The sequence below is a fragment of the Tenrec ecaudatus genome, chromosome 6 (genome assembly GCF_050624435.1).
Source record: "Tenrec ecaudatus isolate mTenEca1 chromosome 6, mTenEca1.hap1, whole genome shotgun sequence".
Taxonomy (NCBI): Eukaryota; Metazoa; Chordata; class Mammalia; order Afrosoricida; family Tenrecidae; genus Tenrec; species Tenrec ecaudatus.
Genome location: NC_134535.1, coordinates 134,988,856 through 135,016,122, shown reverse-complemented (window position 1 = coordinate 135,016,122; position 27,267 = coordinate 134,988,856).

The following is a 27,267-nucleotide window of genomic DNA, read 5'->3' as shown; positions in this document are numbered from 1 at the left end:
GTTGCTACTTCATAACTGTCATTTTGCTAGTGTTATGAATCAGGCGACCCCTGTAAGAGGGTCATTGGACCCCCAAAGGGGTGGCAACCCAAGGTTGTGAACTTCTGCTCTAGCTGTTGTTGAAAAGAGGCTAAGGAGGCTGGAGGTCACCTAGAGGGGCCTACAGTAACCTAGATCTGAGATGACGGTAGCACGCACTGATGTGGTAACAGGGAGGTGGTCAGAAACAGGAACAGGCAGACTCAGAGGTGTGATGATAGAACTAACAGAATTGCTGAGGGGCGGAAAAGTGCAAGGCAAAGTAAAGTACAAAGGAGAAGCCAAAAAGATTGGCAGGTTTTAGGTTTAGGTTTAAGTTCCGTGACCAGTGGTGCCACTTAGAAGGATGGATAATACTGGGTTTTGAGGATCAGGAAAACCTAAATGACAGCATAATTTACTAACTATATCAATAAGAAAGATGGAAATACAAGCACACCCATACAGATAAGTGTTACGTACATTCACAGCATGTACAACAGAATAAGGGTTATACAAACACAGTGGCTAATGGGAAGATGTCCTTTCTGTTGTGCACAGGTTTTTATTTTTTAATTTATTATTTTTAAAATCATTATATTAGGGACTCATCCAACTCTGATCACAATCCAACATACATCAATTGTGAAAAGCACATTTGTATATTCATTGTTCTCATCATTCTCAAAACATTTGCTTTCCACTTAAGCCCCTGGCACCAGCTCATTTTCCCCCCTCCCGCCTCCCTCAAGAACCCTTGATAATTTATAAATTATTTTTGGTCATATCTTGCACTGTCTGAGGATTCCCTTCACCCACTTTTCTGTTGTCTGTTCCTCAGGGAAGAGGTTACATGTAGATCCTTGTAATCGATTCGCCCTTTCCATGCTCCCCTCCTCTCTCCATGCATACTGGCTTTTAAATCAAGATACTGTATCCATTTTTTTCCAGGATAAGCTTATTTTTAAAAATGTTAAAGGTTCATGACATCTTCACTTTCCTTTGAAGACTAAATTATTCATAGATTACCTTAAAATTTCACATTAAAAACAATAGGACTAAATAGAGGGCAAACTTTAAGAATCCTGCTTCCAGATAAGGAGGATACCATCAATTTATTTATGTTCATTTACCTGGCATGATACTGACTGTGCTGGCTGAGACATGATCCTTGTCCCTAAGAGACAGTGTTCAATATAAAGACTGCAGCTATGTAAATAACAAGTGCATCCTGAGCGCAATGTGGGCCTAGATTAGAGGTGGTGACAGAACCAGTGGGGGACTTTATCAGACCACTGTAGTTGTCTAAGCAAGAGGTGCGAACAGTCTTAATACAAAACAAATCAGAAAGATGCTTAGAAATAATAACCAGTTAGATTGGTAAAACAATGGGAAAACCCTAGGGCTGCCTTGTCTAGGTCAGTGGTGGTACCAATGACCAAGATGGGGGAGCCAGGTTTGGGAGTTAGGGTTGACAAATTCACTGTTAAGCATGGTGAATCTCAAGTGTCTGAGTTACACTAAGTGAGAGAGGGTCCAGTCCTAAAGAGTAGGAAGGGCAGGAGATGGAGTTCGTTTTCAAGCCACACTAGCTAAATAAGAAAAAAATAAAGCCCCAAACTGTTGCTCTCGAACAGATTCTGACTTATGGCAATACCAGGTGTTACATAGAAATAGTCCATCGGGCTTACTTGGCTGTAATCTTTCTGGAAACAGACGGTCAGGCCTTCAGGTCAGCAGTTGTCTTAGTTATCTATAGCTATCTAAACTGGCCCAGGATCTGCCTTTCTCCAGCAAAGTTCCAGAACTCTTCAGCTCTATCAGCATACTTACCCAGAGGCACCCCATAGTTGGTCTGAACACATCCAGCTCTCTGCTCCATGTGTCAGCTTTCGTGCTGCCTTGCATTCTCGCCCGGTTTTGGCGGTGCCAGTTCCCTACTGCTTCCTGCGATGTGTACTGTTTCGGGTGTTGCCATTCTCTTCACTTCCTCGGAGCCCTTAGAAGTACCTGTGCGCCCATAATTTCACCAACCATCTCGGTACTTAAAATCTCTTCCAGCTTCTACCCATCATTCAATTGCAAAACAGCGTATACATTTTATCGGTTTGAAAGCAGCACCCTACTCCTGGTACCAGATTTTGTGTTCATTATCTAGTGCTTCGGTAGCAGAAATATCACAAGTGAATGGCTTTAACAAACAGAAATTTATCCTTCATAGTCTAGGTGGTGAGAAGGCGGAATTCAGAAAGGAGAAGGCTTTCTCTCTCTGTGGACTCACTGTTTAGAAAGAACTAAATTGTTTGCATATGAATTTATTCAAATTAAACATGCATCTGTGGAGGGACCTAACGATCCTTAGCGATCTCCGTATGTCTTGGCATCAAGCTTCCATGAGGTCTAAGAGGTCCTCAGGTTCTCAGCACAGGAACTCTGGGTTCAAAGGATTGTTCTGCAACTGTCTGTTTTCGGAGGCTCTGCGTTCTCTCCTCTGTTTGCTTTTATCTCTTATAAGGTAAAAGATGAAGCAGGCCACACACCATGGAAACTGTCCTTACATCAGACCCTAACCCCTTTAGAATTGGCTGACCACATGGGGTGGGGAGGCCCAGGGGAGGGAGGGTTACATCATTACATAACTGCCAAAATAACAGAATCAGGCCCTGTCAAGTTGACACATATTTTTGGAATACAGTTAAATCCAGGACAATAAGCTGAACATACATCTTCTGCTACATCCATGAAAAAAATAAAGTTTATAAAAGAGGCGCCTAGGAGGCAAAAATGAAGTGATGATCGCCAATCCAGAGCCCATATTCACAGAATAGACTGTTTCCATAGACTACTACATGGAAAATGAAGGCAGAATGCATGGCGACAGAGAAAAGAGTAGGACCATTTAGTCACAAAGTATACATATTATACTGTTAATAAGAAATTTAATCCCTCTTATTGAAAACCTACTGTGTGCACAGCAGTATTTCAGGGATTTACTTGTACATCTAGTGCTGGTGGTATAATGTAAATTAGGCTGGAATCTGCATGCTTGGCAGTTCAAAACCACCTGCAGCTCCATGGGACAAAGAGTGGGCTTTCAACTCCGGTCAAAAGTTACAGTCTTGGAAATCCACAGGGGGTTTCTATGTGCCAGCAGACTCAATGGTAATAAGTTTTGAGTGAGTTTATTTAGTCCTCAGTAATATTATGAGGGAGGTATTACTATAAACCATATTTTAGAATTTAGGACTGGAGAGTCATCACAGAAAATCAGAGTTCCATAGCAAGGAATTGGAGAAGCTGGTATGTTTCATTAGTTGCCAAAAGTAATCATATATAACCAGTTTTAAGTGGCAGAGAGGTGTATTATACATGCCGTTTTCTTGTCTTTCAAGCTGATTATATAGAGTAAAAGCACAACTGATCTGGTGTGAAAAGATGCTCTTCTCAAATTTAGATGTTTTTGAATAGTCTCTTTATCTCACAAATTATCTGGATGTTCCCTGTGCTCCCCAGAAAACAATACAAGAAGAGTAAGTCCATTCTCTAAAACTCTAAAAATAAAAATGGCTATGCAAAAAATTGCTTAAAGTAAAAAGGCAGAGAATTCTCTGTGATGATAGATCTTCATTTGTTCTGTCCAATATACTAATCACTAATCATTGGTAGCTATGAAAACAGTTGAAACATGGTTACAGTAACTGGGGAACCCAAATTTGATTTTTTTTTAAAGTTAAGAAATGAGGACAAAATAATAATTTTTAAATTATCGAGGGTACATGAGGGAGGAGAAAAATGAGGAGCTGATACCTAGGGCTCAAGTAGAAAGCAAATGTTTTGAGAATGATGAGGGCAACAAATGTGCTTGATGGATTGTGTTAAGAATTGTACGAGCCCCCAATAAAATGATTTTAAAAGCATCATAAAACTGATTACAAGGATCTACATGTGACCTCCTCCCTGGGGGACGGACAACAGAAAAGGGGGTGAAGGGAGACACCGGACAGGGCAAGATATGACAAAATAATACTTTATAAATTATCAAGGGCTCACGAGGGAGGGGAAAAAAGAGGACTTGATGCAAAGGGCTTAAGTGGAGAGCAAATTCTTTGAAAATGATGAGGGCAAAGAATGTACAGATGTGCTTTATATAATTGATGTATGTATTTATTGTGATAAGAGTTGTTTGAGTCCCTAATAAAATGTTTTTTAAAAAAAGAATTGTAAAAAAAAAAAAGAATTGTATGAGCCCCAAATAAAATGATTTTTAAAAAAGAAAAAAAATCATAAAAGAAAAAAAGAAATTAGACTTAAATGGTCACATGTAGATAAAGGTAAGGCAGCTCTGAATGGTGGTTCTGAACCTAGGTTGCATCACAAACACCCCTGGGAAAATAGAAACCCCCAATGTCTGGAGTAAAAACTGTATTAAGAATAAAACAGTCACATTTTAAACAAATTCTTCTGGTTTTTGGAATTTGTCCGAGGTTGAAACCAACTGCTTTAGAACAGTGCTTCTCATGGAAATCACCTGGGGAACGTGTCAAAGGACAGACCTGATCCCTTCAGTCTGCATGAGGCAATTCTAAGAAGCTTCCAAGGTGAGGCTCCCAGCTACTGCTGTGAGGGCTAGAACCACAGGTAAAATGTGTAATTCTAAATGAGGGAAAAATATGCAGTTCTTATGCTATAGCTGTTTTCCTAATATATGACATTTACGATTTAATACTGAGGATGTGAATATTCTAGTAACTCCAACTTGTGAATAGCATTCAGAGCACTTAAAAGCTTTAAACACAGCAAATGCAAAAAAATGAAATTCCAGCTCTTTGAGATATTAAAGATTAAATCACTTCTTCCACAAAAAGCCATTGCATGTTCTTTTCATCTTACATAGAATAAATAGTTGGTGGGTTTGTTGTTCTTACTGAGTACTATCTGCAGTAGCGTTCTTGGAAAGCAATGCTATTTTCCTGGCATAATTAGCACAGTTAAGTCAACTGTCCTCTTGAACTTTCACTGATCCTATGATTTTGTGAAGTTAAAGTTCTCTATCTACTCAAGTCATAGCTTGTCTACTCCTTGAGAGGTAGGTTTTAGGCAAGGTTTAGCTTGGTGTGAAGAGAAGGTTAATTTCCTATAACTTCCCTACAGAAGATTGTAGAGTCATAAGAACAGCCTAAGAGAACTATGAGTTGGTATGATCAGGTGCCAGATGAGGATGTAAGACTCTTGTGTTCAAATCCACCAGTTGCTCCCTTAAAACTTTATAGTCATAGAACCCCTAGGGAGGTCTACGCAGCCCTACAGGGGTGCTTTGCCAGAATGCACTCGGCTGCCATGGGTTTAGTTTGAGCCTGTAATAATTGTCACTCAATTAGTTAAAAAAAACAAAACAATCTATGTCAACTATGAAAGTAGAAGAGAAGCCTCCAGGGCCTAGAAAGAGAATGACAAAAGGAACCAGACAGAACACAGCTCCATGGGAAACTACCCCAAAGAGGAAGTGGTGCCCTGTCAGTCCTCTAAGAAGGGTGGCTGAGTGAGTGAATGAGTTCCCTAAATACCTGGGAGATGATCTTATTTTTATTTTTTGTATTTTTTTAAAAAATCATTTTATTGGGGGCTCATACAACTCTTATCATAATCCATACATACATCAATTGTATAAAGCACATTTGTACATTCGTTACCTTCATCATTCTCAAAACATTTGCTCTCCACTTAAGCCCCTAGCATCAGCTCATTTCCCCCTCCCCCATGAATCTCTAATAATTTATAAATTTTTATTTTGTCATATCTTACACTGTTCAACGTCTCCCTTCACCCACTTTTCTGTTGTCCGCCCCCCCAGGGAGGAGGTTATATGTAGATCCCTATAATTGGTTTCCCCTCTCTATCCCACCCTCTCTCCACGCTTCCTGTATCGCTCACCACTGGTCCTGAAGGGATCATCTGTCCTGGATTCCCTGGATTTTCAGTTCCTATCTGTACCAGTGTACATCCTCTGGTCTAGCCAGATTTGTAAGGTAGACTTGGGATCATGACAGTGGGTGGGGTGGGAAGCATTTAGGAACTAGAGGAAAGTTGTATGTTTCATCGCTGCTACATCGCACCCTGACTGGATCATCTCCTCTGGGAGATGATTTTAAAGCTAACCAAGTTTAACATATCTCTTAGGAAATCCAAAGAGAACCAGGTGAACTACCTAAATAACCTCTTTGGTCATCAAATTCTACTTGACAGCATGACCATGTCACTTTCTCTTCTTTGTCCCACATCTCAAAATCTCTCCTATCCTAAACCTTTGTGTCCTTATCAGTTTTGTAAAACTTTCTCCTGAAAGAAACTAGTCAGCCAAGCAAGTGTCTTTGTTATAGGCAACATGCCTGGGCTCCTGCAGGGTGACAAGGACTCAGCTAGGGTGAAGGGAGTCAACCAGAGGGGAGTGTCACATCTACAGGGGCAGAGATGTAGAGACAGAGCGGCTGAGATTAGAGGCTGTGAAGCCAGGAGGCCAAAGGGTTTCTGAAACCCTCTGGCCTTGTTCTCCCCACCCCGCCCCCCTCTTCTGCTCTTTCCCTTCTGCGTCACAAAGGGATCCTGTCTGCTCCCTGTTGGTGCCTTTTCTGCCACCATCTGTCCTGAGCTCCCAGGGAGTCCCTATATTAAGAACCACATTGCTTAAAGGGACTTTGTTCTTTTTCCTTTCTGAATCTTCAAGATTAATTCCAAAGATAATTAAAACACTTAAAATAAGATTACAATTACTAACATGTTAGAGCCAAGGAGAATTCTGAGAAATTGCTTCGTGGACACCACTGAGTGGTCAAATTAAACAAGTGAAACCAACCTAAAGGTCTACCGGGGTTCTATCTTGTTGCCCCTGTTTCTACCTGTGTTGTTTTCCCACGTATGAGATAAAAAGTGTGGAATGGCTGGGTGGGAGGTTTGGGCTGTTGTTTGTAAGAAAACAAGCTGGGGTGCAAGAAGAGAAGTGCAGGGGCCAGCGAGCCAGAAACAGAATGGAGCCAGTAAAAATGGCACAGCAAGAGTTCACACCCCCTCACCTAACCTCACAAGGTTAGAGAAGAATCATCTGCGCCAACAGTCCAAGGGTAGTTACTATGAGCTGATGCTCTCTAGACCTACCTCCTCAAGGTTACCAGTTCTGACACCACAATCCCAAAATGCCCTGCTTCTCTGGGGAGTTACGAGAATTTGCTTCATTGGCCACACAGGACTCATGCACACACTCACAATTACAGGGTTTATTAGGAAGTGACAGGCTACCATTCAGGATCAGTAAAGATTGTGGATACAGTTCTTTTCAGGATAGCTTCCCGACTATGCCCACAAAGCAGGTCTCTCCCTGGCCTTTGACCCTGGCAGGGGTTGCAAAGTTTTCAACTCCTCTGATACACACCAGTGGCTCTCCAGAGTTGCTCAGCTGCTTCCTTGGTCTGTGAGTTAAGAAGTCTGCTGCACTGCCTGCTGGTTCTGTTTGTCTGCCATTGTTTCTCATGGACTCGTGCAATCTTCAGTGTGAAGCAGACTCCTGGGTCTAGCAAGTTCTTGGGACAAGGCTCTCGGGTCCACTCCTAGCTCCTCTTCCTTAATGTTTGCCTCTGGGATGGTTCATTTTAAAAGCACAAGGGAATGGGAAGCTGACCAGTCCCCTCTTTAGGGATCTACACACCTTCTTTGCATGGTACCCCCCCCCATAAGGTGCTTTGTACTTTAGCGATATTATGAGCAAGCTGCCTAATCCTCCTCTTTACACAGCCCGCCCAATCTTTCAGTTGGGTCACACAGAGTTGTAGCTAGAAAAGTCACAAAAAAATGATCTCCCTTCCCAAATAAAAACAATGGAAAAGGAACTGCTTAAATAAGGGGTTTTCCAAGACGTTACAGGTTAAAAGAAACCCACAAATATTTGTGCAAAATATCAGTAAAGTGCTATTAGCATGCATGAGTCATTCTGTCATTAAACAAACATTTTAACTATTTGCCTCAAAAGTACCTAACATGGGACCATATGAGTTATGGTTATCTACTAATTTTTAAAATGTATTGTTTATAACTTCCATAAGTAAATCCACACTGGAAAGTATACATTATATCACATGCTGATATAATAGAGGGCACTATCACATAATGGTAAAACAAAATTATTAAAATTCAATCAATGCAATGCTGAAATATAAGTAAACAATTGTAACTAACACAGAGACATTTGTGATATCTTCATGCTGGCATTTCATATCAACTTCAAACCACAGGCAGAAATGCAGTCCTTTTAAGATTAAAGAAAGAATGTAGGTCCCCAAGTGACAAAATGGTTTGTTTGGCTCCTGACCCACTGCAGAAAGGGCTGGCAATCCACTTTTAGAAAACTGCTGTCGTTGCTGGTTGTAGTCAACTAAGTTCCGACTCTGGCGACCTATGTGTGTAAAGTTGAACCGTTCCACACAGCTTTCACAGTGGTGATCATTCAGCAGCAAATGGTCCTGCCCGTCTTCTGAGATGCCTCTAGGTTAAGTTTCAACATCACGGTAAGCTGTACAGTGCTTAGCTGTCTATACTACCAAGGCGGCTGAAACCCCAATGTATGTAACGTTGTTCTATTCAGAAGCACATGGGTTTGTCATGGGTCAGAATCAAGTACAAGTGCTTTAACTGTGCGTGCATGCAGGCACATGTGTACTCGCAAATGGTTTAAACAATCAATTAGTAAATGGGTCAGCAGAAAACGGCCTAAACAACCATACTTTTTAGTCATCAAACTCGGCTTCTTTATAGTCAAGTTTTATTCCTTTTGTCCCATATTTCAAATAGGGTTTGGGATGAGTTTACAGAATTTAAATTGTCTTCCTTTCTTTTTGAGACACAAAACCATATGACACAGAGTATATGCTCTGGTGTAACTTCCTTTTAGAACAATTTCTTTATCCTTGAACTGTCTTCTTTGCAGTTGCCCTGGTGGCATAGAGGTTACAAATTGGAGTGCTCACTAAAAGGTCTGCAGTTTGAAGCCACCAGCTGCTCTGGTGGCTTTCTACTCTCCCCTAATGAGTTAGTCTCAGAAACTCGCTGGGGGCAGGCAAGTTCTATTCTGTGCTATACAGTAACTGTAAGTCGGTACTGACTCTATGGCAGTGAGTTTATCTTCTCTTTAATTCCTCTTACCATAAGAAGAGTCATGTCTATCTCGTCTCTGTAAACTTTTCTTTCACCAGTATTTTTAGCTTAACAGTTAATTATCATCTATCCTAATCTTAAGGAGTCCTGGTAGTGCCTTAGTTAAGCACTCAGCTGCTAACCAGAATGACAGTGTATTTCACACGCACCAGCTGCTCTGCAGGAGAGAACACTGTCTCTCCATAACGATTTAGCTTAGGAAACCAATGGGGCAGTTATACTGTGTCTTATGGTGTAGCTATGAACTGGAATCCACTTGACAGTGGTGGCTATGGTTAGGGTTGGTACTCTAATCCTGTTCCTAAGTAAAACGGTTCCACCTAGAACTAGATGGAAAAAGAACCCATTCACTGATCTGTGACACTAAGGTATCTAGCTAGCTCTTTTGTCCTCTGAATATTTTACCCTCAAAAAGGAGAACACTCACTAACTGAAGGAAAAGGGGTCACTGAGTAAAAGACACAGGGAAGCCATTGAATCCTAGTGAATCTCCCCCAGGCAAATTTTCAAAATAAAGCATTCACGTGACAGCCGGCAACAGAAGCAGCATGAACTACCTGTAGTATCTCATCTTTTAAGCCGCCATAGCTTGGAACTGTGTCTGCGAACACTGGTGCAGATGTGGGCTCCGCACTGCGCTGCTAACGGCAATGATGGTGATGTCAACCTTCTAACCGTTTGAGAAAGGTGAAGCTGGCTGCTTTCATGGATTTATAGCCTCACACACACCATACAGGGCTGCGGTGCATCAGAATTGACTTGATAGTAATACACACACACACACACACACGTGCTTGCAGGTACCTGATACACACACAGCATTACATGCATTCCAAGGTCATTCATTCTGCAGCTTTTATATCAGCAATTATTCTCTCTTCCTCTCCCCCACCCTTCTACTCCCCACATTTAACAAACAGGTATAGGAGGGAGTGCCAAAAAGTTTATTTAAAAATTCCATTATCTTTAGATGCAATTTTCCACAAAATTTTCATTCTCAATTCATGTGTGTCTGCGTACACAAAATCTGCTCCTTCCAAGTCCAGAGTTATATATAGCTCCAATTCATTCATTTCTATAGGCTATATAATATCTACAGTGTGGAAGTGCCACATACTCTTAAGCCATGGCTGCAACAGCGAGTAACCGTGTTCTCATTTGCAGGTCTTCCACTGAGAAGCACGTTACAGTGAATCCTTACATACAGGTGGTTGCACCAAAAGGTTAAAATCCCAGGAGGCATTGATTGCCGAACCAGAAAGTGTATGTGCTTACAAATTGTAATAGGTGTTGCTAGATTATTTTTCAAAAAGGCAGCAGTAACCCCATTTTCTTTAGCAGTGTATATGAATGCCCTTCTCGCTCTCAAAAGTATGTTACCATTCTCTTTATGAATTTTTTGCCAGATATATATGCAATTTTTCAGATACTTGTTTGTCATATAGATTTCCTCTTCCGTCTGTACCTTGCTCATTTATACATCTTTTGTCCATTACTCCATTGAGATGTTTGTATATTTATAGTATTGACTCTGATAACTGTATTAAACTCGCTGCCACTGAGTCTATTCTGACTCATAATTACATAATAGGAACTGGTCCTGTGAGTTTCTGGCACTAAATTTTTACAGAATTAGAAAGTTTTGCCTTTCTCTCAAGGAGTGGTTGGTGGCTTTGAACTGCTGACCATGTGGTTAGCAGCTCAATGTATAATAATACCCTATGATACCAGGGCACTACTTCTGTCTTATGATTAACCAATACCTATTTCTTAAATCTCTTGTCTGTCCACTGGTTGCTTATAGTACCTTTTGCTATAAATGTTTAAAAATTCCTTATGCTTTAATGTTTGTTGTTTTGCTGCTTTATCCCTTGGTACAGGGGTCAGTAACCTATGGTCTGTTACCTGTTTTTATGAATGCAATTCTACTGAAATACCACAAGTGGATTCTAATCCATGGCACTCCCATGTGCCAGAATAGAACAAGGCTCCATAGGTTATTCAATGGTAGATTTCCTTTCTAAGTACATCACCAGACCTTTCTTCTAAGGTGTCTCTGAGTAGACTCGAACTTCTAACCTTTCACCTAACAGCTGAGTGCCTTAACTGTTGGTACCACCCAGGAATTATTTAAACCAAGTCCTAGCCAATCTTTTACTTAGCAGGGTTTAATAATTGCAACAGAACTGGATTGCAGAGTTAAAGTGCTATGCCATCCTTTCCACACACACAAATGCCAAGGTTCCTGTGGAACACCAAGAAAAAGGTGTTCGTTCCATGTTGGCCTGAGAGCAGACCCACAGGCATTGTTCTGGGTTCCCATTGCAACTTAAGGGAAACGTTCACAATGCCTGGAGCCCTGGAGACCCTGCAGATGAAGGAAGGGGAGGGTGTCCTCAAAATTAGCGAAGCAAGAAACCACTTAAATAGCACCAACCTTGACCTCCAAAGGGAATAGTACCCCGACCCAAGGAAAACTGATGGGTCTCTGCAGAGGGCATTAGAGAAGCTTCTGCTGGCAGTTCGTGCTGAGGAAAAGTCCCACTGCTGTCAAGATCACATACTCCAGGAATTCCGGCCAACAGGCTGCGCGGAAGCTCCCAGCTGCCTCTGCAGTCACTCTGATCGCTGGATGCATCACTGCTGGCTGGACCTGCCCTAACCACAGGCAGACACCTTTGCGGGAGTCACGTTTTCTGGTTGCCACTGAGCCCAGGGCTTATAGCACTCTGTGGACCACTGTTTTGTCAGTCTGCTCAGCACGACACGAGCATTGTCGACCCAAGGGAGCTCACTTGGTGGGTCTGGCATGATGGGTGCTGGTCCAGGAAGTCCTGTGCACACGAGGCACCATCTCCCCTGAGCACCCATGAGACATGACACCTAATCTCTACTTCTACAGACTCTGAAGAGCTAGAGAAGGAAGAGCAGACCACTGCTGGAACGGCTCTGGCCAAGGAGGAATTTCAGGGTGAGTGCACTGCACTGGTCTAGCTCCTGGATCGATGACTGAATAACTGATGGTCACAGACTGTCTGAAAGCACAGGGGTGTCCTCTGAGCCTGTTCTACAGTTCACTCCTGAAGATGGGGCAGCTCCGCCTACAACTGAAACTGGGCCTGCAGGCCCTACGGCTCAGTCCACAAGGAGGTAGAAACCAGCACTCAATGAGCTTAAGCTGGTTTTTCACAAGCTTTTAGATGGTCAACAGAAATAAGGTTAATGGAAAACTGTTATTATTTTTTAATAAATATATTTTAAAGGAAGGACCGATATCATGCCCCCCCCCTGCTAGAATCTAACCTCCAAGATGTATATATTTTTTGTTCACTGCTATGCCCCACTGCTTAACATCATAGTACCTGGTGAAAAGTAAGTACTAAATTATTAAGTGTAATTGTGGAAATCAAGAACACATAAGTTTTACAGCTATCATCCCAATAATGAGAACATATCTCAAAACTCACTGCCATCAAGTCAAATCTGACAGCAACTCTCCAAGACAGAGCAGAATTGTTCCTGTGGGTTTGTGTCATGGAGAATCTTTACGGAAGCAGAAAGCTTTATCTTTCTCCTGCAGAGTAGCTGGTGGTATTGACCTTGAAGTTAGCAGTCCAATGCATAAACCAGTACACCACCAATGCTCCTACATTCAGGAGAATTATTATAATCTTTTGGGTTCATTTTGATGTTAAATGTTATGATTAATCATTTGAAAGCACTGAAGCTGCAGCTCAGGGAGAGGGACATGTCTGAGCAGAGCATAAGGAGCAAATAAAGGGAGAGGAAGAGAGTGGTGTACACTCTGGCCCACCAAGTCTTGAGAACGATATTCCCACTCAGAGCAGCCAATCCACAGAGAAGACCATATGGCCAGCCCCACTATGAGACATGACATCCTTTACTGATTCATACCCCTACAGGGGACAGACAATACTAGAGACATGGTGTGGGAACTATGCTCCATCTGACCCCACCACAATGAGGCACAACACTAAGGGTGTGGAACAAAACAGCAAGGGAACAGAGCGTGGAAATCCCCAGGGAATACCAAAAATAGACTTTGGGGCCAGGGCATGGCACCCCATCAGGTTCGACTGGAAAACACTCCGAAAGGCCAATAAACAGTCCTTAAACGAACTACAGGCGTTTCTTTTTTTTTTCTTTAGTCATTAGTTTTTTGTTTTGTTTTCTTTTGTTGCTTTGTTTTGCTCTTATTTTTGTGCATGTTATTATCTCCGCAGGTCTGTCTAAATAAGATAGGCTGGATGAACAATCTGGAGGAGAAAACAACAGGTTGGGCTGGGGGAGGGGGGGAGAGAACATGGGAGGGGGGAGTTGGTGGGGGGAGGAAGTGGTGTAACAAATCCAGGGACGAGGGAACAATAAGTAACCCAAATCAGTGCTGAGGAGGGTATAAAAGCCCTGGTAGGCCTTGATCAAGGGTAATGTAACCAGGAGGGATTACTGAAACTCAAATGAAGGTTGAGCATGATAGTGGGACAAGAGGAAAGTAAAAGGAAATAGAGGCAAGAACTAGGAGGCAAAGGGCATTTATAGAGGTCGAAATAAAGGCATGTACATATGTGTATATATATTTAATATATGAAGATGGGGAAATAGATGTATGTGCATATATTTATAGGTTTAGTATTAAGGTTACAGATGGACATTGGGTCTACACTCAAGTACTCCCTCAATGCACGAATATTTTTTTCTATTAAACTGGCATTCCATGATGCTCACTTTCCCAACATGATTGCTGAAGACAAAGCGGGTGAGTGCATAAGCAAATGTGGTGTAGAAAGCCGATGGTGCCCTGCTATCAAAAGATATAGCATCTGGGGTCTTAAAGGCTTGAAGGTAAACAAGCGGCCATCTAGCTCAAAAGCAACAAAGCCCACATGGAAGAACACACCAGCCTGTGCCGAAGGGATCAGTTATCAGGCATCAAAGAACATATCATATCATGTAAATGAGGGGAAATGTGGAGTGGAGACCCAAGACTCAGCTGTAGGCAACTGGATACCCCCTTACAGAAGGGTCGTGGGAGGAGACGAGCCAGTCAGAGTGCAGTGTAGCAATGATGAAACATACACCTTTCCTCTAGTTCCTAAATGCTTCTCAAGACAGGTCACTGCTCATTATAAATTTCTTTTCAGTGGACAAATTGGACTGGTCAAAGTGATAGAATGTTTTCAATCTAAAGCAGCTGATAAAGAGGAGATAGCTTTAACCTAATGAACTTGATCCCCTGGTATTATACAACTTAAGAGTTGTGGGCTTCCTTTGACAAAAGACAACCCCAGTCGGGAACAAAATCCACTCTACGATTCAGACTGAACATGTTATCTGGAATATTTTTTTTTGTATTTTGCACCCACTCCCCCCTACCCTAACAATGCACAGTATAATAGTGCATGTTTTATTCAATTTGGCAGTGTTTTAAATTTATTTTTGAATTTAATTTTTAATGGTGTTTTTTAAAGCCCAAAATATACCATACAATCCTTCAACTTTTCTGTTCATTTGAAAGCCTTCAATATGAGAGATGTGCCTTCAATATGAGGGATCACATAGAGAATTCTGGAAATGCTTTTAACATGAGAGCCCCTATCTAACCCATATACCCAATGCCACCATACTGATTGCAACTTAGAGCACCCTGAAGGGTTCCTGAGGTTGTATGGGAACAGAAAGCCTCATCTATCCCCAGAGGAGCTAGATGCCGGTGGGTTTGAAACGCAGACCTTCCCGTGAGCAGTCCAGTACTAGCGAGACCGTCAGGTCTCCTATAGTCTCTTACCTCTCACCCCTCCCCCAATCAAATATGCCCTGTACAGCTACTAACTACTTAAAGCAAGTAGTGTCTGCATTTCACATTCGTGGTCAAAGAACACTCGTTTAGGTCTAATTTTGCCTTTTACCTTGTTAGTTGCTTTGGAAAACTTAATAGTTCCTGATAACAATCACTACTCTTTACCTTGCATTTTAATGTGGGAGAAACTGCAGAATCTTTTTTTAAATTCCTATACTATGTAGACGCAGAACAAACAGTATGATGTTGGAGACAGGATGCCTGGGTAAGTTAAAACCTATCTAAAGAGATGTCTTATGAAACTGAAACACCAATTTGCCACACCTAGCTGTAATCATCTCTCCCTTGGAAAGAGTGGTTGTAATGAAGAAAGAGCAGGAAAAACAGAACATAAAAATCGATTTCCACATCCTTTTAATAACTGGCTCCTGAGATATATATACACATATATGCATATATGTATATATACATATACATCTTAATGATTTCATACCCAGAAAGTGGATTGTGTGGTGTTTACAGTTGCTACAAACTGGAATTTAACATTAAAAGGTTGATGTTGCAGCAAGTAGATAAAAGACGGCCCCTTTAACATTAGCTCCTGGAGTGAGGCTACTCTCAGCAGTTGGCTGGAGTCTAAGCTGGATGATCCTGTGGCGCTCCAACAAAGGGGCGAAACAAACTCAGCGTCCCCAGGGCCTCCCTCCCGACAACGCATGAAACAACTTGATAAATGATTGCTCTGTCAGGAGACGAAGAGATGGAGACGTCTGGGAGCAGAGGGGGAATGTATCTAATTTAGGAGGCCAAAGGAGAAGGGGGGAGAGGAGAGGGAAGAAGGACTGCAGACAGGAGCAAGACCACCTTTTAACAGTCTTAGAGAACCCCAGAGCAGCACCACTAAACCCAATAGCTTCTCTAGGGATTGAAGTCAGGCGGGGAACAAGTGACGGCTCAGTCTTATTGCACTGACTCCCATGTCTCTGAGATTCTGGGGAGGGAGTATCCACTCTCCATAAGCCAATTCTCCAACCTCAAGTCCAAGCTTAGGAAAGCACCGCTCTCAAGTCACTTCATTCATTAAGGGATGACAGGATATACACACTCAACTCCCCCCACCTCCAGCCTAAAGCTTGGAGATTCAGAATGTAATAAAGCCAGAAGAAAAAACAGAGCTCCCCAAAATGCTTAGCTCAATTCAAGGAAACATTAATTACTCTAAAACAAAAACAGGAGTTGTTCACATCTGGGGCCCAAGCCTTCAAGCTCCCTTTCCCGCCCCTCCTCCTTGTGTATGTGCATCAGCTATTTATACAACCTCTTTCCTGGCCCAGGATGGATATTGGTCCCATAGGACTTCCCTGTGTGCAGAAAACTCACTGGTGACAAACTCAGTCAACACTGCACAGGCATTTCAGAAAGAGGCACAAAAGGCAGCTCAATCTAAGAAAAGCACTGTTGGGATTGGTAGTGACATAAGTATCAGTTTTTCAAACTCAGTTACCCCAAAGAGTAATTAACTAATTCTAATGGGACATTCACGTGGCTTAAGAATGTGATGAAAGACCATTAAGCAAGTTTACCAAAATACATGTCAAAGGTAGGAACAATCAAGCGGAATGTAAAGAGTTCTTAATTGACCCACATCTTTCTTGCATCACGCTCCAAATTTCCTACTCTATGCATGAGACACAGGTAATAGGTAATGTTGTTCTATACTCAGAGTTTTGGGTTTTCTTTAATTGTGTTAAAAGACTGAATTCTGCTTTGACTGTAAGCATAGTTAAACCAACAGCAGGCTGTATACAAGGAGAACTAAGACGTTAGAGAATTTACCTTTTCAGGTGCCCTGTAACCCTGCAGGATTATTTAAAGTATATAGCCCCAAGTGTAATTTATTACACAGAGTATTTCAGAGCATCTGATATATTAACTAATGGTCAGGGAGGTACTGAAGAGTCTCAGGGGGCTAGAGAGACATGAGGGGGAAAAAAAACAACCCACCATTTAACTGGATTGGAAAGAAGAAACCTGTTCCTATTGGTATAATCTTCCTGGGGAGTTAAAGATCTCATATATTTATTTATTCCAAGCAAAATGTATACATGGTCTCTCCTGATGTTTGCACATGATTAGACAGTAATAGACTGATCTCCAGTCAGTAATTTCTCAGAAAAGTACCTTCTCCATATGGATTACTCTAAAGGTATATTAACCTTTAAACAAAACTCAAACCAAATTCCAACTTAGAGCAATGCTATGGAGTAGAAATGCACCATAGGATTTCCAAGCCTTTGATTTTGATGTAGTGGTTATGGCTCCTTGGGGAAAATACTAGGCTTTCTACCCTGTGAAACTGTAGTCTACCCTGTCCGATAGCGTCACCTTGAGTCCAAATAGACTAAGTGGCGAGGAGTCCTGGTGGCTCAGTGGTTGTGTGCTAACTGCAAACCACATGTTCAGCAGTTTGAAGGCACCAGCTGCTCTGCTGGACCAAGATGAGGCTTTCTACTCCCATAAAGAGTTACTGTCTCTGCATGAAATCCAAGATAGAGAAACCCTTCAGAAATAGTAACAGGAGTAATGATTCCCTGATGGTACAGGAATAGGGGGGTGAAAGGAGGACCCCACTCAAGGGGAACAAATAACAGCATCATAGGTGAACAGATATACTGGATAGTGTAAACTATGGCCCCCAAATTATTTTTAATATATAATAAGGGTTCCTGGGGGAGGAGGGTAACAGAGGGAGGGGGTAAAGGGAAGCTGATATCAAAGAGTTTAAGAAGAAAGAAAATGCTTTTAAACTGATGGTGGCAGTAATTGTACAATTATGCTCAATCTAGTTGATTTATGGATTCTTATAATATCTTTAAGAGGTCCCAATAAAATGATTTTTGTAAAATGTTAGTCTCAGAAACCCACAGGGGAGTTCTACCCTGTCCTATGGCCTCGATGGCAGCTTGAACTCTGGATGGAATCTTTATGGACGCACACTGCCACATCTTCCTCCCATGAAACAGCTGGTGAGTTTGAACTGCTGGCTGCCTTTCAGTTTGCGGTTGCGTGCTGTAACTATGATGTCATCTGGGCTCCAGCTTCTTAAAATGGAGAGATGGGAGAACATTACTCTAGCCAATAATTCACACGACAATATGGTCTTGTAATTAGATAGCCTTCTGTCTAAATTCTATCTTGCTTTCCAAGCTCAGTAACAAGTTGTGGGCCTTTTAAGTAAGGAAAATGCTTATCCATGAGCGCTCTCGTGCAATTCATTTTCAAAATTTGAGATTCTGAGTGATCTAAAACATCCTGGTGGCACAGTGGATTAAGCACTGGTCCACTAATTGTAAAATGGGTGGTTTAAAACCACCAACTTCCCCACAGGCGGAGGATGAGGATGTCTGCTCCAATAATCGACAGCTTCAGAAATCTACTGTGCCCTACTCTGCCTTGTTGTTGTTGGCTTTGGGGATTACTTTTGGTTTATGGGACATCTTGTCAAAGTTTCACCTGATACACAAGAGATTACAATTTGATAGCATGTAGAAATACTTGTTTGGGCATATAGTTGTATAGCTATTGTTTTTTCATTTAAAAAGATCTGCTAGTTTATATAAAAACCTAGATTTCTCACTTTCAAAAATTTAGAACACAGTTCCTCCAGCTACAAGTCAAACGGAGCTAATCGGTAGCTGTATCCTTTTAGATTGGACTAACTGTATGTTGGGCCCACCATTCATTAAGTTTACCTATCTCTATCTGGCTGGCTGGCTGGCCAGCCTTATAGTTGTTTACATCCTGTACTACAACTTCAATGAATGGCAATGCAGCCAGTCAGTATTGAGCAATGCCCAGTGCGTGTTCTTTCCAGGTTTAAAATTCTTTCCTCTTTAAGACCTCCTTACCTGGACATTATCTCCTGTAGGATCCAGGATCTAAGACTATGCTCTAGTTATTTCCAGGTAAGAAGACAGAGCTAACATTTGTCTGTATTCTAAATAGCAGTAGGTAGAAGTAATCCTCCATAAAGGACCACAGAAGAAACTGGTTTAAAATATTGTGCATTTTTAAAACCAGCAACAGTTGCATGGCTGGGAGTAATTATTCTTAAACTGCTGGCAAGGAATGCCAGCAATAACCTAATGTGTTCATGTCCACAAAGTCAGTCCAGTGTTTGACCCAGAAACAGTTCCCACAGCTTCATCCTTAAACTATCTGCAATACCAATCTCCTGAATCTACCCCACCCTCAAAACATACTCTCTGGAATGGAACTTCCTTCCACTCATTGCTATCACATAGATCATAGCGGTCTGATAGGGCAGAGTAGACACCCCAGTGGGTTTCCTAGATTGTAAAGCATTATGGGAATAGAAAGCCTCATCTTTCACTCTAGGAGCAGCTGGTAGTTTCAAACTGCTAAACCTGCATTATGCTCCCAGAGCACTAATAAACTCCCCAGTGGTTCCAATTCACATTCAAGTTTTAAAAATAAAACTGAGTAGTATAGTCTAAATGCCGAGTAGGGTGGATCAAGATTCAAAGATTGCCTATAATTCTCTTTTTGGGCTTTTTCCTCTCTCCCTCAAGTGAGACTCATGAGACCCACCCCCTGGGTTCCTAATATTCAATAGACCTCCTCCACCAAAACAACGTCACTGTATACTTTAATAACATTTCCAGCTGACGCAAAGGGGCTCTTTCTTTTAAATCGTCCTGGACATCAGAAGGCTTAGAATATAGTAGGCACTCAAATATTTATTGATTGATACTTGAGTGAAATTACTTATTTCACTTCTAAGCCTTCTTTTACATACTACAGGGTAAGGTTTGACTCCCTGATCTCTAATGATCTAATATTCTAACATTTGTTTTACGCAGTGTAGCCGTGCGTCTCAACTTGATTTTTCTGTTACCACTCTCTCTCAGGACCATTCGATTTGTTAATTGCCCCTACCCTCCATAAAATCTTGTTAGTTGCCTTCAAGTAAGTTCCGACTCATCTCAATCCTATATACAATAATAGAACAAGACTGCTCAGTCCTGCTCCACCTTCACAGTTGATCATACGTTTGGGCCTACTGTGGTAGCCACTGTGTCAGCGCATCCAGGGGCTTCCTTTGTCGATGCCCTTCTACTTGACCAAGCCTGATGACCTTTTCCAGGGACTGGTCTCTATTGATAACATAACCAAAGTCCATAGGATCAAGTCTCTCGCTCAACATTCTGGCATCTATGGAGCATTGTGGCTGTACTTCCTTCAAGAAGGATTTCTTTGTTCTGTTGGTAGTCGGGTATTGTCAATACCCTTCACCGGCACCATAAATCAAATACATTGATTTTTCTTTGGTCTCCCTTATTCCATGTCCAACTTTCACATGCATCGGAGGCAACTAAAAAAACCATGAATTGGGTCTGGCACATATTAGTCCTCTTAAGTGATATTCTTCAAAACCCTTTGAAGATGTCTTATGCAGCAGATATGCACAATTCGATAGTATCACAGATATTCTGTATTTCATGTGTATAAAAAATGTAATTTTTTTCTACCACTCCCCAAAATTTCTTCCCACTAAGGGCAATTTTGGGGTCATGTTGGCGCTGTAGTTAAAAGTGATCTGCTGATAACCAAAAGTTGGTTCACACCCACCAGCTTGCTCTTCAAGTAGAAGATGAGGCTGTTTATTTTTTATAAAGGTTTATATCCCCTTGGTAGAAACTCTATGGAGCAGTTTGGTTAGGTTATATTCACATAATTTTATTCTGTGGTTCCAGAGAGAACGGACAGCATTGAGACGTCAAGATAAAGTGAGGGCATTTTGGAGGGTTTCTAGAATATAGAGTTACTGAGAAAACAGGAAACATGTCTATAGAATAATTTCTATTTCAGGCACCAAGCTTGATGCTTTGCATTTATACTATTTATAAATCCAACCACCTTTCAAGATAGGTATTATTATCTTCATCTGAACTGGCTCAAAACCAAAAATCTCCAAGACCAGAAGAGAACAGCTGAATCTACTGATAGTACAGAATTTTTGTAAGAACTAAATGAATTAAGGTACATAAGTACCTGACATTCAACTAAACGTTTGGCTTCTTTTTACCCTAGCCTTAGCAAAACTGGATGCACCCTCTGGGAACTAGTAAAATGTGTATTATCAGAGTTATGGTCAATGCTGGCTAGCATTCTTTTGGGCTGTGAACACTTTGTCACACAGCCTGAGCAGCACATTATGGAGATGGTGCAACATTCATAAGCACAGGTTGGGGTATGATCTTATAAAACTACCAAGAGTTATAATGGAACATGTTTCAAGATGTGCATCATCACAATTGTGCTAAATGATAATTAAATATAAATAATAAGTGATTGACTACTATGACTTATATAGCCATCACTAGAGAGCCAAACCATGAGCTGTTTTGAATCCCAAAAGATGACACTGTAGTAGCCACAACACACAGGCATGATGTTAAGTCAACTGCTCTCCACACCAGTCTGGGTGGGGCGCTGAGGAACAAGCTTGGCTGGACTGAAGTACAACTGAGGCTTACAGTGGAGCACGTCTTTCCCCAGCATTAAAATCCGTCAGGCTGCAGAGCCCAGAGAGAAAGCTGGCAGGACTGAGTGGCAAAGTAATCAATCTCAGGCCTCGAGACAGGAGTTTTGGTGGGGAGTGGAGGTGGAGGTAGAGAGGGTGATAGAGATAATGAATTGTGATGAACTACAAAGCGATGTTAGAACATCTTGGAGAATCAGGACGTGGGATAAATGTGTCAGAGGACAACCAAAGGAGTGGAAAGGCAGTTAGGGAAGAGAAGTGGAAAGGCAAGCCCACTTCTGTGGCTGCACATTAGCACTGCTTATCAGGAACCTGCAGGCACCATTTTCCTAAAGGAATGTGAGCACGGATGTAGGTGCCCTGGTCATATAGCACCACACTGTAAAGCTCAACCAGTTAATAGCCCATCTTTGGAAAGATAGAATTTTTTTTAAAAGGTAAGAAACATAGCAGTATTCTGAAAGCCAAGCATTATTAGAGGTGACTCAAACTCGTGCCAGACTGATGCCAAATTGAATCAAAAGAAAAATTGGCTATCATCAATCCTCTCGTTTAAAACTAAGTAACTAACTAAATTATAGAAAGCCCCACAAAGGAAATGAGCAGTCTCAAGCATTGCTGGAGGGAATATAAATTTCGTTAAACTCAATACATAGCCACTTCTCATCTCCTAGTCAAAACAAAACATTCCTCTAAGCCAGTGGCTCTCAAGCTTCCTAATAACGCAAACCTTTCATACAATTATAATTTCATAAAATTATTTTCATTGCTACTTCATAACTGTCATTTTGCTCCTGTTATGAATCGGGCGACCCTTGTGAAAGGGTCATTCAATCCCCAAAGGGGTCGCGACCCACAGGCTGAGAATTGCTGCAGCCCTCTACCTGCTATAAAGATGAAGTAGAAGTAGTGGTTGGTGACTGCTTATTCTCCACATACTAAAGTAAGGAGCCCTGATGGGGTAGTGGCTATGAACTGAGTTGTTATCCTCTAGGTCATCAGCTGCTCCGTGGGAGACAGAAAGGACTTTCTACACCAGTAGAGCATTGCAGTCTTGGAAACACAACAACAGTTGTAACCTGTCCTAACAGGTTGGCATTGACTCAATGGCAATGAGTTTGGTTTGGTTTTTTGATTCTTGAATGAAGGCACCTTGCGCTGTTAATCTTGCTCTGCTGGAGGCAGATGAGTCTTTCTACTCCAGTCAAGAGTTCAACCTCGGAACTGCCACAGGGGCCCTTCTCCTCTGAGTCGTTATAGAGTCACCATGGGTCTGAATCTGAGTCGATGGCAATGAGAGGGTGAGACATGAAGACCCTAAGGCTCACCAGATCCGGCTCCACACTTCTCTGCATTTCTCTGTTAATAACCAACCTCCCAATTAGTACCTTATAGCTTTGGTCTCCTTGTCTCCCTTCATCAACCTATGTGACCACAAAACCTTTACCTACACACAGAATTCCCTTTGTCTCTTTAGTAGACCATGTCTATACTGTAGCACCCCACTGCCACGAGTACAACCCAGAGATGCTCTACTTGTGAGACTGCAATGGGTCTTACTTTCAATGTCTTCTCTCCCTATACTTCTATGCAGGATCCCAGAGGGCACGGTGGACATATTCTGGGCTGCTAACCACCGAGTAAGCAGTTTGAGCCACTCCATAGGAAAAACATGAAGATTTCTACTTCCATAAAGGTTACCGACTCAAACACTCCCAGGGGCAGTTTGATTCTGTCCAAAGGGTCACTCTTAAGTGAAAACTGACTCCATGGCCGTTACCCTTTTATCCAAAGTACCTATTCTGGCGACAGTAGAATCTCTAGTCCCAGAAGCACTGTATTTTCTCTCAATCTAAAGTTCATCTATTAATTCAACCAAACATGTTCTGGGTAAGTCACTTTGCGTTTCTTGTTCTGATCATCCTCGCTCCTCTCACTCCTGTGATCAATCACTTCAGTCCAGTTTTCTCATCATTCTGGGAGAAAGTAATTCTCCACCACCTCCCAAGCCCTCTTTTATGCTACCGTGCAAATTCCCAGAGCTGATTACTAGTGACTGCATTTGTCTTCGCATATGCAGTTATCTGGGTACTGGAAATGAAACACCTATACTGGTTCCACCACTCCCCTTCCACCCACCTAGCAACCATTCCAAACATTTATTTATTTACCTACCTGAAACAGTTTACCCCAACAAATCTATTTCTTTCCTTTTAAAATTAACATTTTATTGAGGGCTCTTACAGCTCTTATAAAAATCCATATATCAATTGTACTAATAAGCACATTGGTGTATGTTGCCATCATTATTTTTTAGACATTTTCTATTGAGGCTTTGGTGTCAGCTACCCCCCACATCCGACTGTTACTTAAAAAAAAAAATCATTTTATTGGGGGCTCGTACAACTCTATCACAATGCATACATACATCCATTGTGTCAAGCACATTTGGACATTAGTTGCCATCATCATTCTCAAAACATTTTCTTTCTACTTGAGACCTTGGTATCAGCTCATTTTTCCTCTTCCTCCCTGCCCCCACCCACGAACCTTTGATAATTTATAAATTATCATTATTTTGTCATGTGTACCTCTACCCACTTTTCTGTTGTCCGTTCCCCAGGGAGAGGGTTATATGTAGATCTTTGTGATTGGTTCCCCCTTTTTATCCCACCTTCTGCTTCCCCTCCTGGTATCGCTACTCTCATTATTGATTCCCTGTGTTTCCAGCTCTTATCTGCACCAGTGTACATGCTCTGGTCTAGCCGGATTTGAAAGGCAGAATTGGGATCATGATTGTGGCAAAGAGGACGCATTAAAGAACCAGAGGAAAGTTGTGTGTTTTATCAGTGCTGTACTGCACCCTGACTGACTCATCTGCTACTCGAGACCCTGCTAGAAGGGGATATCCAGTTGCCTATAGATGGGCTTTGGGTCTCCACTCCACACTTCCCCTCATTTGCAATGATATGAGTTTTTTGTTCTTTGATGCCTGATACTTGATCCCATTGACCTAGTGATCACACAGGCTGGTGTGCTTCTTCCATGTGGGTTTTGTTGCTTCTGAGTTAGATGGCCCCTTGTTCACCTTCAAGCCTTTAAGACCCCAGATGCTGTATCTTTTTATAGCCAGGCACCACATTTCTTCACCACATTTGCTTATGTATCCATTTGTCTTCAGCGTTTGTTGGGAAAGTGAGCATCATGGAGTGCCAGTTTAATAGAAGAAAGTGTTCTTGCATTGAGGGAGTACTTGAGTAGAGGCCCAATGTCCATCTGTAACCTTAATACTAAACCTATAAATAATGCACATAGATTTCCTTATTCTCAGGCAACTTTGACACACACACACGCGCACATGCACACAGAGTATTAACACATCCCCACTCCAAACATTTTTCTCTAGAAAATATGAACTCAATAAAGAAGGGAAATGATACAAGAAGTCTTTCTTTACAAATGTATTCAAATAAGTGGGAGAATTAAAGTATTATCCCACTGAAATAAAAGATGTAGGCAACAGTCAGTGGCTAACATTTTGATGAGAAACAACCAGATATGGTGTGTGCTTCAATATTAAAGGTGTGGGTGGATCGGAATCTGCTTAAACCCACTTAGCAATGAAAAGACATACAGGAAGCAGAGGGGTACATAAAATTATTCCATGGAGATAAAAATCAGCAAAATCCACACCAGCAAACTACATGGAAAAAATAAAAAGGAAACCAGTTTCTTGAACAAATAAACTACAAAGGATAAAACTGTAGAATTTTTTTAAGCCACCTGAGAGAACCATCCTGGATGTGATTCAAACACGTGCAAGAGTGGAAAGGGGAGCCCCTAATAAAATGTAAAAAAAAGAAAAGGGAAAAAAAAGAAAATGATTAGGGCAAGGAATGTACAGATGTGCTTTATACAATTGATGTATGTATATGTATGGATTGTGATGAGTTGTATGAGCCCAATAAAATGTTGTTAAAAAAAAGAGTGGAAAGGGGAAGCAAGTGTTAACTTCTGTCAAAGGGAGATGGGGGGAGGGGACAGCAAGCCATTGGGAGAGGGGTCTGAGAAAATGTTTAAAATGGTGAACACAAAACATGATGATCTGATATGTAACGCCACTTAATCCACAATTAAAAAATTAATGGAAAACTACAACTAGGTCAATTGGGTGGTAGAAGAAATGATCTTCATGTGTGATAATATATTGTGATTAAAAAGAAAAAGGAAATTTTAGGAAGTCATTGTCGGTTGGACAAACTAATATATGTATAGATGAAATTATATATCTGGGATGTGCTTAAAATAATTTGGCTGGACGAACACAGTTTAAACAAAATTAATACTCAGTTGGTAACTGCTGAAGCCATATCACGGACACCTGCAGGTTGTATTGACTAACCTTTCAGTTCAGTGTAGGATTGAAGATCAATTCTTCCTAGCTCAGTGATCCAAGCACAATCCAGCAAAGTAGCCCAAAATCCTTGCTCCCACTTGGATTTCATCACTGCACAGCTCTCTTCCTTTCCCTAACTGTCCATCTCTCTTCTGGTCCCCTTATTCTTTATCCCCAGCACCACCACCTAAGCGCAACATTCCCTCTCCCTAGCTCAAGTCTGAACCCCCTCCCATTTCCCAGTATTCGAAAAAGCAAGTCAATATTGACAGTGTCTAGAAGACTTTTTCCTTTTATAGTCACACCCACCTCACATCCAGTTAACTCCCATTTGTTCTTCAAAATCTAGCTCAAGCTCGGTTGTCCTAGATGTATTTTTCTGTGTGCCCTTGGTATAGAACTGATGCTATCAGAAGTTCATGTCGGCATTCCTAGTTACGGTCTTTATCTTATTTGACTTTCTAGTCAGTGACTACAACATGGTATGCTACAGGCTCTCGATAAATACCAACAAAAAGAAAAGAACAGAGTATGCAGATCAACAGTACCACTCCAACACTGCTCTTCTCATGCCAAGAACCAAAGTGCTGCTACCAGGTTCAGTCTTGTTCACACACAGGACAGCAAGTTCTCCTTAATCAGATCTACATGCAATTTGTTTGTAGAATTGACTTGATGGGAGTAAGTTTTTAGAAACCATACCATATCACACCTGGACTCTGAATGCAGCAGCAACCACATTCTTCTTTCAAAACATAAACAAAATGGAAACAGGAAGATAGGCATCAGAAGTTATTAGCACTTTTGAACATAAAAGATAAGGCCATTCATGATTTTCAGATGCTTACTTGGATGCCAGTTAGAACAAATACACCAAATTTGTTTAAAAAACAAGGAGACACAGACGTAACATAAACTCCAAGCCTCAAGAAGACCCACCACCACCATGTATTTGATTGCCATTCATGGGGACACACGCCTCAGGACCTCATCTTTCTCCCATAAAGCAGCTGGTGGATTTGAACCACCGATCTTTCAGTTAACAGCTCAAGTGTTAAGTAAGTCAGTGAAATTTCCTCAGGGAGAAATGACCACTTGTTTATTCCCTTCTGAAATGCCATTTTTAAAATTCCTCTCCTATCTGGCATTATAGAATAGGCAGCCGGAAGTTAAGGTTTACTGCTAACATTATAACTTTCACAATAGCTTTACAAAGCCAGTGTTAAAATAATCTAGGTTGTCATGAAAATACAACTGACAAAAACTGAT